Consider the following 16,431-nt stretch of genomic DNA (forward strand, 5'->3'; position numbering starts at 1 on the left):
ATGTTTGATTTCCTGTACAGCTGCAGTTCGTGTGGTGAAGGTGCTCCCACAATGTGGTTGGGTAAGTGCTGTTATAGATTATTCACTCAGCGACAGTGAAGAGTTGACAATGTATGTGCAAATCAACAACAGTTTGTTTTTTTATCACGTTTACAATTCCACAAAAATACTATTGAGAGCTTCTGACATAAGGCCACAGATGGGGATATTAGGTCAGGTGATCAAAAGAATTGCCAAATAAACAGGTTTTCAGGAATACCTTAAAGGAGGAAAGCAGGTCTGAGAGAGTTAGGGTGGGAATTCCAGACTGTGTTGCCTTGGCAACAGGAGAAACAGCCAGACAAGAGAAGCAATGAATAAACACATCGTTGGGAGTCTGAAAGAAATTGAGTTGTCGGGGCCTCACAGGTTGTGTGGTGCAGGGAGACAGGGATGTTCACAGCCAGGAATTACATCAAGAGTGAGAATTTTAAATTGTTGCTTGTTGGTGGATCAACAAGTTTTGGTGCAAGTGAGCACTTGGACAGTAGGGTTTTAGATACTCTTGAGATTGCATGTACGTTGAATGTGGGATGCTGGCCAGGAGTGTGTTTTATAACGAAGTCTGGAGATAACACCGGGATGGACGAGTATTTCAGTAAATGAGCTGAGACTAGGGTGAGTTGGGTGACGTCACTGATGTAGAAATAGTGTTTTTGGAGTTGGGCTGCACTGCCTCCTCACCACTCCCCCTCACCAATTCACAGATATTGTTCCTTGTTCTATCTGTCTGTCTTTTCTCTTTATGTCCTTCTCTCCCATTCTGCTACAAAAAAAATTTGACCCACCGTTGGTGCAAACACATACTCCATCCCGACTCTCCCTTTCCTTTCTGAATTCCTTGTATGTGGTGTCCCTTAAGGATCTCTCCTTGGTCCCTCCTGTTTCTCACCTACATACAGCCAGGAGGTGACATCGTCCAAAAGCACCGTGTTCGGTTTCACATGTACACTGACAATGCCCAGCTCTCCCTCCCCATCATCCCTCTCCATTACTCAGTTATCAAACTGCTCATCACATTCCCACTACGCGATTGGCTGCAGTTTCCTCCAATGAAACATTGTAGTGGTTAATCTCGTTGCCTTCAGTTGCTATTACAAATTCCTTTCCCTGATTGCTGAGCCCCTCCCTCTCCCTGGAAACTGTCTGAGACAGAACCACACTCTTCACAATATTGCTGTCATATCTGTAACCCCAAGGTGACCTTATGATCAGTCGTCTACACAATCACAAACACCAGGAATTCCAATCTCTAAAACGTTGCTTGTCTCCACTTCACCCCAGCTCCATTGCTACTGAAACCCCTGACCCGTGTCGGTGTTGCCTTAATCTTGACGAATCTAAAACAGAACCCGTGATTCCGTGACTGACCCAGAATCTGGTTCCAGACTCCCTCATGATGGGAAACATCCTCTCAGTATTTACCCTGTCAAATTCCTTAAGAATCCTACATGTTACAATGATATCCCTTCTCATTCTTCCCAAATCCAGTGAGTGGAGTCCCAACCACTTCAGCCTTTTCTTAAAAGATAATCCCTGCAAACGATGGATCATCCCAGTCAGGTTTCTGTGAAATGCCTCTGATGAAATGATGTATTTCCTTAACTAAAGGGACCAAAACTTCTGTCATTACTCCCCGATGTGGTCTCACTTCAATTTATAAACTCCATAAAGTTCCTCTCGGGTATATACTCCAAACAACTCCCTTTAAACTTGCACAGATGTTGAAATGCTCAGCAGGTCATGCAGCATCTGTGAGGAAAACTCAGTTAAAGTTTCGGGTCTGGTCACCCTTCCTCAAATACGTTAACTCTAATTTCTTTTCACACCTGCTGCTAGACCTGCTGAGCTTTTCCAGAAACTTCTGTTTCTCTTCCTGGTTTACAGCATCTTCAGTTGGTTCGGTTTTCATATCATTTAAACTTGCCATCTCTCCTCTAGAATATGTCATTCTCACCTTGGAAAAAAGATTTACATTATTCGTTTGTTCTCCACTACCCTGGGAAAAAAGAAACCATGACTAGTCACCATATCATAGCTCCTCATAATTTTATAAAGTTCGATAAAGCCACCTAAAGTGTCCAGTGCTGAAGGGAAATAGCCTCAGCCTATTCAGCCTCTCCCTATGGTTCAAATGTTCCAATACTGGCAACACCCTTGTAAATCTTTTCTGAACTCTTGCAAATTTCCCAACATCTTTCCTGTAAGAGGGAGACTGGAATTGAAAGCAGTCTGGGGATTCCAAAGGTGGCCAAGCCAATAAACTGTACAACCGAAACCTGATCTCCCAACTCCTATCCTCAATGCACTGCCCAATAACAGCTAGCATACCGCACACCACCTTCACCAACCTGTCCACCTTCAACCACATTTTCAAGGAACTATCAACCCACACTGCACGGTCTGTTTGTTTGTCAACACTTCCCAGGAACTTGCCATTAAGAGGTTGAGTCCTTTTCTGGTAACATCTTTCTGAAATCAGGGAGACTACAATTGAATGCAGTATTCTAACACTGGCCTGACCAATGCCCTACTCAGCCACAACGTGACCTCCTAACCCCTATACTCAGTGACAGAATCCCCACAGTGTGGAAGAAGGCCTTTCGGCCCATGAGACCATACCAAACATCGGAACAGCATTCCACCCTAACTCTGTAACCTACCATTACCCAAAGCTAATCCAGCTAACCTGCATGTCTTTGGATTTGTGGGAGGAAATTAAGAGCACCCAGAGGAAGCCCACCCAGACACACAGGGAGAATGTGCAAACACCACACAGACAGTGGAGTCGAACCAGAGTCCATTTATTGACCAGCGCATTCCATTAAATGTCACTCTCCCAAATGCCACATTCAGCACCTGATCTCAGTGAAACTCCACTTTCCAGGAACTATGCAGTTGTTCTGAGCCCTTCAGAGGGAAGTAAGGTGAGGAGGAGAAAACACGAACAGGGTTGAGTTGTAGATCTATAAAATAACTCTCCATCTTCCCCCTCTCTGTTTCCCCCGTCTCCCCCCACTCTGTCTGGTTCCCCCCCGCTCTCTGTCGGTCAGTCCTTTGTCGCCCCCCCACCTCGTCGTTCGCACCCCCCCCCCCCGTTGGTCTATCCCACAATCTGTTGGCCTGTCCCCCCCTGTCGGTCGCACACCTGTCTCTTTCTCCCCTCCGTCGGTCGCCCCCGCTGTACACCCCCCGTCTGTTCCCCTCCTCTCTAATCCTGCTTTCTGTCCCCATCCATTTCTGTGCCTCCCCTCTCTATCTCCCCCCTCTGCCCCCACCCATTTCTGTCCCAACCCTCTCGATCCACCCACCCTCTGACCCTCCGCCCACCCCCTCTCTGCCTTCCCTCCCCTCCCAGTCCCCTAGTTCTGTATTCCCCCCTCCGCAGGGAAAATATTTTGTCTATTTACCCTGTCCATGTCCGGCCTGATTTTAAAAATCTCTTTCAGGTCACCGTACAGCCTCTGACGCTCCAGGGAAAACAGCCTATCCAACCCTGGCAACATCCTGGACTTCTTTTCGGACCCCTTTCAAGTTTGAGAACATCCATCTGACAGGAAGGAGACCAGAATTGCATGGAATATTACAAAAGTTGCCGAATCAATGTCCAGTACAGTCGCAATATGACCTCCCAACCCCTACACTCAATGCTCTTACCAATAAAGACAAGCAGACCAACTGCCGCCTTCACTAATCTATCTGCTTGCTTCTCTACCTTCAAGGAACTAGGAAACCTGCACTCCAAGGACTCTTTCTTTAGCAGCACTCCCTAGGAACTTATTATAAACTAAGTCCTGCTAAAGTTTGCTTTTCCAAAATGCAGCAGCTCGCATTCTTCTAACCTGAACTCCTCAGCCCATCACCCATCTGATCCAGATCCTCTTGTACTCTGAGGTAATCTTTTTCCCTGTCTACCACACCTCCCATTTTGGTGTCAGCTGCCTACTTATTTACAATACCTCTTATGTTCACATCCAATTCATGAATGTAAATGGCGAAAAGTAGTGGATCCAGCACCGATCCTTGTGACACTCCACTGGTCACAGGCCTCCAGCCTGAAAAGCACCCTCTGCCTTCTACCTTCGGGCCAGTTCTGTACTCCATGCGATCTAACCTTGCTGACCAGTCTCCCGTGAGGAACCTTGTCAAACACATTACTGAAGTCCATGTAGATCATGTCCATGCTCTGACCTCAGCAATCCTCTTTGTTACTTCTTCAAAAAAACTGAGTCAGATTCATGAGACATGATTTCCCATGCACAAATCTGTTATTAATATCCAGGATTTAACTCTGTATATCGGGTTTTGCGTTACCCAGTTATAGGTGTTAATGTTCTGGATGAAGTTCAAGTACACCAGCATTTTGTCAGTGACTGTGTATTGAGTCTTGTTAATGTCACCAACACAGGCGAGTTCCTTTTTGAAAGGCAGTCCCCGTATCCCTTGCCCACCAGAAAATAGTGGCAGTGTCCTTACCTCTGGACCAGGAGGATCGGGCTCAGAGTTGAGGAACAGCATCTTTGAAGAGGCTGATTAGAAAACCTGCCCAAGCCACCAGGCCATACTGTCTCCCAGCTGTTCCTGCCTCAGCCTCCAAACAGAACCTTCCTGTAGTTTCTCTCCTGTCAGACTCTCCCATTGCTCAGTTTGTCTAGGATCCCCTCCTGCTGCTACACTGCTCCTGTCCCTCACTGACCTGTCCATCCCCCAGTGTCCTCCACATTCATTCATTGTTTACAATCTCATTACCCCAGTTCTCCAGCCTCTCCCCTTCCCGTCCATAGAGACGGCTCAGTGATTAGCATTGCTGCCTCACAGCACCAGGTACCCGGTTTTGATTCCAGCCAAAAATGGAATTTGTGCATTCTCCCTGTGTCTGAGCGGGTTTCCTCCGGGTGCTCCGGTTTCTGCCCACAATCCCAAAGATGTGCAGGACAGGTGAATTGGCCATTTTAAATTGCCCATAATATTAGTTAAATATAGGGTAGGGGAATGGGTCTGTGTAAGTTACTGTTTGGAGGGTCGGTATGGACTTGTTTGGCCGAAGTTTCCATACTGTCGGGATTCTGATATATTGGGGAGCAGCTGCTGTCAATCTCCCGGACTCCTGTATGATCGGGAGCACGTGCTGTAGGAGAGGAGACCAGTGTATGGGCACAGTGCTGGCCTATTGTGGGAATATGCACAGTGCCTGGGAAGGAGGCTGTGTTTGTGAAGGATTAATCTGTCATTGGCATCTTCCTCTCCCTTGGAGCAGGACCCAGGGGAATGGCCCGTTTCCTGGCGCCCCTGAGATGTGATCAGGCTATCAGTGGTGCAGCATTTTGTAGAAAGTTATCAGAACTCTTTTGAGAAGATTCAGGGTTTTAATGGAAAGTGACAAAGATGGGCCTGCATATCGAGTTCTAATTTGGTTCATTTTAGTAAGACAGGTTTTGGCCAGAGTGTGCAGGAAGCAATGTATGCAGGATGGTTGTCATCAGAGGATTCACCAACAACGCCCCCCACCCCCCGCCCCACCCTGCTGGACTCAGAGTCAGACTCATTGATTTGGTTCTTAGTCCGCAGACAAGAGCTAGGAAACTGAATTCAAAGAGAGGAGAGAGAGTGTGAGAACTGGGTGTGGAGGAAAGGAGTGAGGAGATTGGTTCGGATTTCAGTTCACAGAAGAAAGAGAAATTGTTAGACTGAGAGTTAAAACTTTGGGAAACATGAAACTACAATTTAATACTATAATTGTCTTAAAGATCCATCTTGTATTAATATGGTGAGTTGTTTTCTCAGTTGTAGGGTACCGAAAGGGTAGATTTGTGGATGAGAAATTCAAATTGAACCTCATTTTCAGTTTTGATAGTTACTTGATCCGTGCCGATCTGAATATTCATTGGCCTTTTCCTGTGGAAGGAAAGGTGTGTATTCTGTCCATGGGCGAATATTCCAAATAAGAGTGTGACTGGAAAAAATACTGAGGTACAGCCAAGTCCATGTTAGTGTGGTGACTGTGGAGAGAGAGTTCATTTGTTTTTGGAAGTCTGAAAAATCATGGCATGTTTCCCAGGAACAATTAAGCCACTGCTTTGCTTTGTAGAAGGACAAGTCTTTAATTAACCATACAACCAGAAAGACACAAGGATACCTGCACCTTGGGAAATACTATGAAAACGGGATTGTTGTAAAGGAGTTCATTCTCGATCATGGACTGTAATCCATTGGCGTTGTCACGTTGGTTCCAGCGCCGTGGGGAAACACTGGAAATATGATGAATGCAGTGTAGGTTTCAGTTATTAAACTGTAAAAAGTGCAGAACAATTTACAAGGATGTTGTCAGGGCTCAGGGGTCTGAGTTATAGGGAGAGGTTGGACAAGCGAGGATTTTTTTTTGTTTAGAGCAGAGGAAACTGAGTGGGTACTGTTCTAGAAGTGTGTAAGACCATGAGGGGCATGGATAAGGTGAATGCATTCAGTCTTTTTCCCAGGAAATCTAGGACTGGAGGGCATCAGTTGAAGGTTAGAGGGGAAAGAATAGAAGGGAAGTTGAGGGGCAACTGTTTTACACAGGGGGTGGTATGTATATGGACAGAGCTGCCAGTGGAAGTGGTTGAGGGGGGTACACTCTCACAACAGGTAAAAGGCATTTGGACAAATACATGGATAGGAAAGGGTCAGAAGCAGATGGGCCAAGTGCAGGGAAATGGGGTTTAGCGTGGATGGACATTCTGGTCGGCATGGGCCAGTTTGGGCCAAAGGGCCTGTCTCTGCTGCAGGATGTTATAACTCTAAGTGCAGCTGCTATTTCTCCCACTAACTCTGTTGATATCCTGGGATGTATTCCATCAGGGCAAAGAGACTTATCTATCTTTAGCTCCATTAGCTTGCCCAGCTCTACCTCTTTCGTGATAATGGTTGTTTCTAGTTCCTCACCTTCCTCAGTCTCCTTATCAATTACTGGCATGTTCTTCGTATCCTCCACTGTGAAGACTGACTGCTGTGTACTCATATTCCTAAACCATGCTGGATAGCAACAACTACATTAGCAGAACTCTGAGAGGTCTTCTTTGAGTCTTTATTGATGAGACATGGCAGTTACCTGGATAGTGTACATGCAAAACACCTCCAGGCAATATCAGGTAAAGCCCCACCTGTCCGATGTAAAGCTCCCATTCTTATACCTTTTGTGGTTTGGTACTTTGAATAGAGACTCTCTCTCAGTATTATCTCCATGACAATGGTCAGTTAGAAAGTCTACTTCAGTTTCGCACTTTGTGGTTAAAACATACACCCCTGTGGCTCCCTCAAGTATCTGACAGGCACTTCAGTTTCAGTGGGGCTGTCTATCAGGATTCTGATGTGGAGGAGCCAGTGTTGGGGTGGGGTGGGCAAACCTATGAATCACACAACACCAGGTTATAGTCCAACAGGTTTATTTGGAAAGTACAAGCTTTTGGAGTGTGCTGTGATTTTTTAACTTGATCAGGATTATCTCTATGGTAACAGTTAAGTGCTTCAACAATTACAGAGACCATATATTTCCCCTTGAGCAGTGTAAAACTGCTATTCCGGCCCTGGGGACAGCTACTCATCACTTTTCTCTCCCAATCCCATCTAGCTTTCTGTTGATCTTTAAAGTTTCTCTAATCTCCTAGTTTCTCCGTGGTCTTTGCCAATTTGTATGCCTTCTATCTAAATTTGATATACTCCCTTATTTCCTGAGCCACTCATGGCAGATTACTCCTTTTCCTACAGTCCTTCCTTTTCCCTGATATATACTTTTGCTGAGCACTTTGAAATATTCCCCTGTTGTCTGTCAACTTTCCCACGCTAAAGTCTTTGCTTCCAGTTTACATTAGCCAACTCCTGCCTCATCCTATTGTAGTCTCCTTTGTTTAAGCATTGGATCTTGGATTGGATCTAATCTTCCCGCTTTCCAGCTGTGTTCTAAGTTCAACCAGATTTATCAGAAGTCTTCTAGCAGATTACGAGGTGAGGCGAAGTTTCCTGGGTGTTTTGCGTTTCATTAATACAAAGCCAAGGTCTTTGACAAAGTATAGGATAGATATTCACAACAGAGTAGTCTGGATGGCGTGAATGTCCTCAGAGTCTAAAACCATAAATCACTGTCTCCCCTCAGTTTAAAATTGCACAATCATTATCTCCCACTTGCTTCCTCACTATCTAAGTTTGGAATGCTAATCCACCTGACTATCCTGCTTTTTCCAAAATCTCCTTTGGTGAAGGTGGTGAGTTTTGGATTCAGCTTTCCAGTTATTACCGTAAGAAGATAAGCACTGGGCACAGGAGAGGCAATGCAGCCCTTCGAACCAGCCCCCACCATTTAATACGGTGATGATTGAGCTCACCTCGGTCTCAGCTGGGTTTTCCCACCTGCTCTCTCTCACCCTTCATCTCATTGTAAATTCAACATCTGTATCTCTTCATTAAATCTGCTCATTGTCCTGGCATCCACCACATTTTGAAGAGGGAATGCCACAGATTTGCAACACATTGAGATAGGTACATTCTTCTTCATGAGAATAGAGTCCCTATTGTGCAGAAACAGGGTATTCATCCATCAAGTCCACACCAGCCGATGATGAGCATCCCATTCAGACCCACCCTGTCCCTGTAACCCTGCATTTCCCTTGGCTAATGGCCTAACCGGCACATACATGGACACTGTGGGAAATTTAGCATGGGCAATTCACATAACCTACACATCTTTGGACTGTGGGAGGAAGCTCGAGCACCCTAGGAAACCCACGCAGACATGGTGAGACCGTGTAAACTCCTCACAGTCGCCTCTGGCTGAAATAAAACCCGGGTTCCTGACGCTGTGAGGCAGTGGTGCTCACCACTCAGCTACATCTGCTTAAAATCTGCTACCATTTATTAACCTCCCCACCCCGCAATCTATGTTCCTTACGTCAGAAATCAGGTTGTGGAAGCAGATGTCTCAGTAAAATCCCGTGACAGCCCACATGTCCTGTGTGTCTGAATGGGGATCCTATACACAACACCCTCCAGCCCACACCTTTCATTCACTATCCAGAAACATGTCTCCAGTGGCTTCATGGGGGCTACAACTCCCACAATCCCTGAGGCAGGGACCACACATGTGCGGGGAAGCCCAGAACTGCACATGTACAGAATATGGGCGGATTTTGGAGCATGTGCTTTGGGGTAATTAGCGGAAAGCATTTGACACTGTGATTGGCTGGAGGAGGAACCAATCAGCTTGTAGGATTAACGGGTTGGGGGGGTCAAAGGGTCACCACACCCACATGGGCCCAAGTTCCATCCCCAACTTGTCATAATGCTGGGAATCGACCAATGGGAAACAAAGAAGGATCTGACCCATTCTCCCAGACTGAAGGTTCCTCTTCTGTCCAGGATCTGCCACCTCCCTTTCTGTTTCCTTTTGATTCATTCTGCTGTTACATTATTGACTTGCAGCAACTGAATGGAAAGGAAGTGAACCCAGAAAGGGTGCAGAGTCTAACCAGGGACGGGAAGTGGTGGCATGGATCTGTTTATCAGTAACTCCATGAGAATGGGAGCGGGTACATTAGGGACAGCAGAGGCAGAATGGTGGGAGAGAGTAAGTGGGCTGGAGGGTTACAGCTTTTGCAGAAGAAAGGGAAAGAAGATTTCAGAGAAGCTAGAATTGTCTGCTCTGAATTTCTAACCTGTACATATTTGTTTATACAGGGTGCTTGATGGTGAAGATTTGCAGACTGAAATCTCAAACTCATGTGCAGATCGTGATTAAGTTAACCAGCATTTGAAGAACCAAAGATGGAGAATAACTTGGCCAAAATCCTGTACACTCTCCTTCCCAGCATTGTCGGTCTCTCTGCGCCAAATGGACTGTGAATGTTTCAAGACAGCAGCTCACTACCATCTTCTCAGGGTAACTAGAGATGGGGAATAAATGCTGGCTGAGCCAGTGATGCCCATATCCTGGAAATGGTTTCTATTTCTAGTTGCTGAAACCCGGTTGATGTTACTGCCGGATGATGAGGGATGCTGAGTGCATCCTCCAGGAGGCAGCACCATCACATTATCCCTGCCAACACCCACACAGTAACACAGCAACGTCACTGGTACAAAAGGCAGTGAAGCCAAAGGAGGACTTAGATATAGTTCTTCGAGGTAAAGTCATGAAAGGGGGTTGGAACACAGCAGGAACAGGAGACTGAGCTGGATGGTCAGCTGTTTCCCATTGAATGGTGGAGCAGGATTGAAAGGCCGAATGGCCTCCTTCTACTATCTCTCCTGTATGTATATAGCCATGGAGCCCGGCTAGGAAGAAGTGGGCAGGGCAGGGATTCTCCAGGCGAATGCACTTGCACACCCGGTTTCAGTGAGGGATGGTTTGATGGATTTTATTTAACATTTGTCTTTAACACAAGGTTTGTGAATTTGGTTTTAAAATATTGTAGCTATTTATTCCACAATAAATAAAACTAAAAGAAAATAAATGAAACTATCTGAATATAACAGTTTTTAAAATTTCAAACGCCCTGTAAAACAAATCCTGTCTACTCCCGGACACCATCAGTTTCCAGTTACTCAAGCTCCAGGGAAATATTCCCTCCCTGTCTGAACCCTTTGGTTTGATTTAACTGTTTTTCAGTTCTGGTTCTGTGAGCTGTGAAGTGTTCTTTATTCCCCATTTCTCTGACCCGGATGTGGTATCTCACACACAGCTGAGCAACCTTCCCACCATCAACATCATCACCCCCATTACCCCATTTTGGTTCACATATAATCACCAGCAGTAAACCACCCATGTAACCAATTGAATATTTATAAACAACGCCCTTACAGGCAAAGCAAACCATTATAAATGACAAAGTGGGAAGGGATCAAATCAAAGTAGAGTTGGGAGTGAGGAGGCAGCGATGGAGATAAAGCACTGTATCCACTGCGGTACCCATCTCTATCTAAAGGCAGCGGGAGAATTGATAAAAACTACGTGCTCCTTCTCCAAGGACACCCTGTTGTATCGCCTTTATCCTCAATCATAGAATGGAATCCCGACAGTGTGGAAGGAGAGCATTGGCCCATCAAATCCCACCAACTATCCAAAGAGCATCCCATCTGGAGCACTTCACCCCTGTAACACTGCATTTCATATGGCTGATCCACAGAGTCTGAACAATCCTGGACACTGTGGACAATTTAGCATGACTGATCCACCTAACCCACAAATCTTTGGACTGTGGGAGGAAACCAGATCACCTGGAGTGGACCCACACTATCCTGGGGAGAATGTGCAGACTCCACACAGGCTGTTGACCAAGGCTGGACTCTAACTTGTACCTGGTGCTGTGAAGCAGCAGTGCTATAGAGCAATTTAAATCAAAACAGATGACCCCTGCTCATTGATGTTTGTGGAGACTCATTGCCCAGAGAGACATCCTGAGATTCAGAAAGAGACAATATGAATTCAGTCAACTCCTGCCGAGTTAATGTGATTAACAACAACATCAATACTCCAACAGTATCATCAGACCTCGTACCTACTCTATCATTTACGATTTTTAACCCATGGGAAGTTTGTTACCAGCTTCGATGACAGCCATAATGCTCTGACCACTTTGACAGAGCCAGTGCTTGTCAGTTCTCATAGTTATCAATAGATTGTATCTAAACAGGATGCCCCACAACAGGAAGTGCACTGACACTCAATGCATGTAAGGCAAGGTCATTTTCCTAAAACCACTCGCGTCTGGCAATACCATTGAATGTATTTTATACAGGAGTCTTTCAGTCTCAATTGCCAGTTCCAGTCCATGAAGCAGCCAGTAACACGCCCAGTGAATTGAATTCTAACAGCAGCATTGCCCTGGCAGGAGAGATTGAGGAGATTGAAACTGTCTTCTCTGGAGTATCTAAACATGAAACACTTCAAATGAACAAAATCTTCAAGAGCTCGAGAGAATGTATACAGGAAGGAAGTGCTCCTAGGCTGGTGTGCCTGGAATGAAATAAACACTAACTACGGTATCTTTACCCAGCATCCCCTTTAGCTGCATAAATGTTGAAGATTTATTTGCTGCTCTCTCCATCACTCCCATTTTTCACTGCTGTAATGTTGATGACTGTGCAAATATATAAAATTTAATTTAATCCATCCCAAAGCCTCTCTGTACCTGTGTCTCACTTGTGTTCACCGAGACACTCATTCAATCTGACCTCTTCGTAAACCCTGCCCTGATATTTCCTTAGAGGGCTCAGAATTTATTATTCACAGAATTGTTACGGTGTAAAAGGAGGCTGATTGGCTGATCAGCTCTCCAAAGGATCACCTCACGGAAAGCTATTCTTCTCCCTTTACCCCATAAACCTTTCCATTCATCCTCTTCCAGTAACACCGGCGAGTTCACAACTAACCACAGCGATCAGATTTATTTTGTTTGTTCATGGGCTCACGGCATCACTTGCTGGGGCAGCATTTGTCATCCATTCTGACTGCACAAGAGATGGTTCAGAGTCAACCCCATTATTCAGGGTCTGGATTGACATGTCGGCTGGACCAGGTCAGGAGTAACACAGTCTCCCAGACCCAATGACATGAAGAGTTGATTTCTGGCCTACTATCTTATTTCTGAAACGATAATGAATAATGTTTGCCTTTGAATTAAAAGAGAAAGACGAAAATGTGTTTTATTCTGATTGAGCCCGTCCTCCTGTGTTCTCAGTTGTTATTGACAGTCTCATTCCCCCGCACCAGAACCTGTTCCAGAGAGTGTTACAGAAATAGCAGAATGGTCAGCTGCAGCTGGTCACCTGACCGGTCACTGGACCCAAAGGTTCACTCTCCACAGATGCTGCCAGATCTGCTGACTTTTTCCAGCAATTTCTGTTTTTATTCTGATTTCCAGCATTTGCAGATGTTTAGTTTTTCATATTCATCTGGTCTGTTGCAGAGGAGTTTATTGATGAAATTAGAGGGTTTTGCAAGTTGTACGTTAGGTCACACATCAGCTATGATCATCATGAATGGCAGAGAAGTGTTGTGGGGCTGAATGGCCTCCTCCTGTTCCAATGAAAGTTATCCATCGGCAGCTTGTGGTAACATTTCCCCTCACTGCTCACTTCACCTCCATGTCTAACACACTGTTACTGACTGAACAAACCTCCTGTGTTTGAACTAAACCTGCTAATGTTCAGTGGCTCCTCCTGCCTCCTGGGTTTAACTCTCATCATGGAATGCTGTCTTGTATTACTGCGGGAATGCCACAAGGACTCAGCCTGGAGTCTGTATCCCCTGGGATCCACGAACCCCATTTATTTCCTCTTCCTCTCTCATTCTGGCTATTGAACTCTCGTTTCAATCCATTCTCTTGTCATGCTCTTCAACATGCCCATGTGGGTGGACTAGAGGCAGCTGGGATTTAATGAAGGGAAATGGGAATTAGGCGGAAGCATGAGGTGAGTGACAGCAAAAGACAGTTCTCATTGTAACGGCAGAGTTTCTCCATGACCCAGTGAGTGCTGCAACACCTAAGACTGTGGGGGAGCCAGATTCAATCAGGGATTTGGGGAAACACTCAGACACTGACCTGTCCATCTGGTGTTAACTCAGACAGAGAGAATGAAAGATACACATTAGATTGCAACTTTGATGATCTGGGGCAATGAAACATGCTTCCGACCTGATGATTTCAACCTCAAATCTCTGAAAATACAAACACAAAGCTTCCCATTTGTACCAGGTTGTCTCTCAGCCTCCTGTTTTCTTGAGAAAAACATTTGGAGCCGTTCAGCCTTTTCTTGTAATTATAACCTCTATGTTCTGTAAGATTTGTAATGAAACCTTTATTGTTTTCCTGTCCCTTGTGAGTGATGGCAGCAGCAGAAACAGTCCTGACCTGTGAGGAGTTTCAGTTGGAATATTTATATTTACAAATTCATTCTCACCCTCACATACAGTGTGAAATTGAGTGAGAACCCACAGAAACACACAGACAGCATGTGTACCTGAGCTGAACGAACCATGCATTAGGAAAATGTGACAGCAATCGCAACCATTTATAATCGCATAATTCTGCAGGTTAGACAGAGGCTATTCGGCCCATCAAGTTGGTAATTACCTGCTCTCCTACCCTATCCCCGTAACCCCACATTTACATTAACCCAAGCGCCTAACCTACACTCTCCAGGCCATGTTAGCACGGCCAATAAAGCAAACCTGCACATCTGTGGGAGGGTCACAAATTACATCCAAATGCTCGGAATTGTGGATGAAAGCTCACAAATACTTGACTGACGCAAATTCTCTGTTTCCAAAATAAAATCTGGGGAAAACTGCAGCCAGAAAGATTTCCGATTATTCTGGAGGAACAGAATTCAAAATTTGTGCCATTGACCCGGGGGGAAGTGAAAGTTACAGTGGTCAGGAACCATCAGAAATGTAAAAGGTTGTGAGTAGGTAGGTGTGAGACAAGGACAGAAAGGCAGTCTGTCACATAGGCGAAGGCAGGAGAGATTAAACAGCAGAAATGGTAGTCCCTCAAGGCCAAGGGGAATAGATTTAGGGCTGGGAAAGAAACAAGGTATGCGCTGCCAAAGAAATACTTTGAGAAAATAGATTATAACAACATAGAGGACAGAGTTACAGTCTGAAATTGTTGCTCTCATTGGTGAGTACAGAACGCTGTAAAGCCTGAGTCATTCTATCACAGCCAACACATGGAGGATGGGCCAAGTGGCTTTGATCTGTGCTGTAACTTTCTGATAATTTTATTCTGACATTTGGAGCCAAGTCTAATGATGTTTAACTTCTCAAATTGGACTGGAGTTTAATATTCTGGAGAAATGTCAAATAAATCCATTATCCCATTCTGCAGAACTTAGTCCATTGCCCTGCACGTTCCAACATTTCAGTTCCATCCACGTACTTTTATTCAAATGTAATGCTGGTAACTGCCTCTGTCACCCATCAGTGAGATCCTGCTCTCCACCATCTCTGAGGGAAATAAATTCTCCTTTTCCCTTTTTTTCTGAGAATTATCTTCAATCTAAAACCTCTAGTTCTGATGGCTCTGTTAATGAATGCTGCTTCCTATCCATTCTACCTGGATTCCTCAGCATTTATCACATCAATTAAATCTCAGTCATCTCTTCCTTGGAACCCCCCCCACCCCCCAACCTATCCAACCTTTCCTCAGAGCAGAAATTCTCCAATCAGAGAAACATTCTGATCAATCTTCCTCTGTCCCCCTCTCTGGTGTGATCACATCAATCCTGGAATGTGGGGACTTATGAGTGAGTGCAGTACTTTAGCCGTGGTCAAACTAGTGTTCCAGTGTCACCTCCGTGTTCTTGTGGTTGTTGCTCACACAAGAAGTGTCCTGGTTTTCCCACATGGAACTTGATGTGCACTCCATGAGACTGGGATTCCCTACCATGTGTTTATTTGTTAACTAATCCTAAATTAACTTCACATTTCAGATACCCACCAATAATTTCGTTCCATTATACTCAAGTCACCTTACTTTTAATATCTCTTTAAAATTATTACTAACACAACAGGTTTTAATTTGCTGATAAGTATTCCGGTGTCTTCACTGTTACAATCACTTGAAGATTATCTTTACCTTCAGCTACATTGGTGAATTGAACACTGATTGTAAACGTATTAATATCAAATGGACTTCAGTTTTATGATGATTAATCCAGTCTGACATTCTTGTTGATTAATATCTTGGAGAGAACTGTCCTCAGAACTCCAGCTGTGCTCTGACTTCAATCACAACTGGTTGTGGTGGACTGCAGATCTTAGATCTGTTCCGTTGTTTACGGGATTGCTTCGCTCTGTCTATCACTTGCTGCTTATGCTGTTTGGTAACTTCATCAGGTGAACACCTCATTTTTAGGTATTCATGCTGCTGTTACTGACATGCCCTCCTGAATTCCCTCAGTTGAATGAGGGCTGATCCTCTGGTTTGATGGAAGGAGGGAAGTTGGGGGAATATGCTGGGCTGTTTCTCTGTAAGCTTTGTTGGAGTACGACTCTACTGTTGTTGGAAGGCAAGAGCTAAACTCTTGCACTGTAAACCCGATGTACAAGAAGCTACATGCAGTATCATGAACACTGACGTCCAAGACATGAAATACGAGCAACTCTGTTCAATGAGGCAGGATCACAACTGCAGCAAGGGGAGATTAAGATCCAACTTGACATAGGAGTAGGGAAAGAAGCAGCTGATCAGATTATCTCATTCATAGTCATAAAGAGACTCTATGAGATTATTGTGCTGTTGGAGGTGAGGATGGAGGAGGTTGGGGAAGATGAGGAGCTCTTCAAAGGAAACTAATCTGCCTGAGAGTTATGGGATCAACTTTGATTGCTAGGTATTTAACAGAAAGGTAATTGAAACTGTT

At 44.9% G+C, this 16,431-nt stretch overlaps 1 long non-coding RNA gene across 1 annotated transcript; it reads left to right on the top strand.

Annotated features, from left to right (window-relative positions):
* Positions 1-18: 18 nt before the first annotated feature.
* Positions 19-3,733, top strand: LOC132813395 (uncharacterized). The gene is made up of 2 exons (XR_009644064.1): positions 19-61; positions 3,489-3,733. It is a non-coding gene; the product is annotated as an uncharacterized LOC132813395 (long non-coding RNA).
* The last annotated feature ends 12,698 nt before the right edge of the window (positions 3,734-16,431 follow it).

The sequence above is a fragment of the Hemiscyllium ocellatum genome, unplaced genomic scaffold, assembly GCF_020745735.1.
Source record: "Hemiscyllium ocellatum isolate sHemOce1 unplaced genomic scaffold, sHemOce1.pat.X.cur. scaffold_366_pat_ctg1, whole genome shotgun sequence".
NCBI lineage: Eukaryota > Metazoa > Chordata > Chondrichthyes > Orectolobiformes > Hemiscylliidae > Hemiscyllium > Hemiscyllium ocellatum.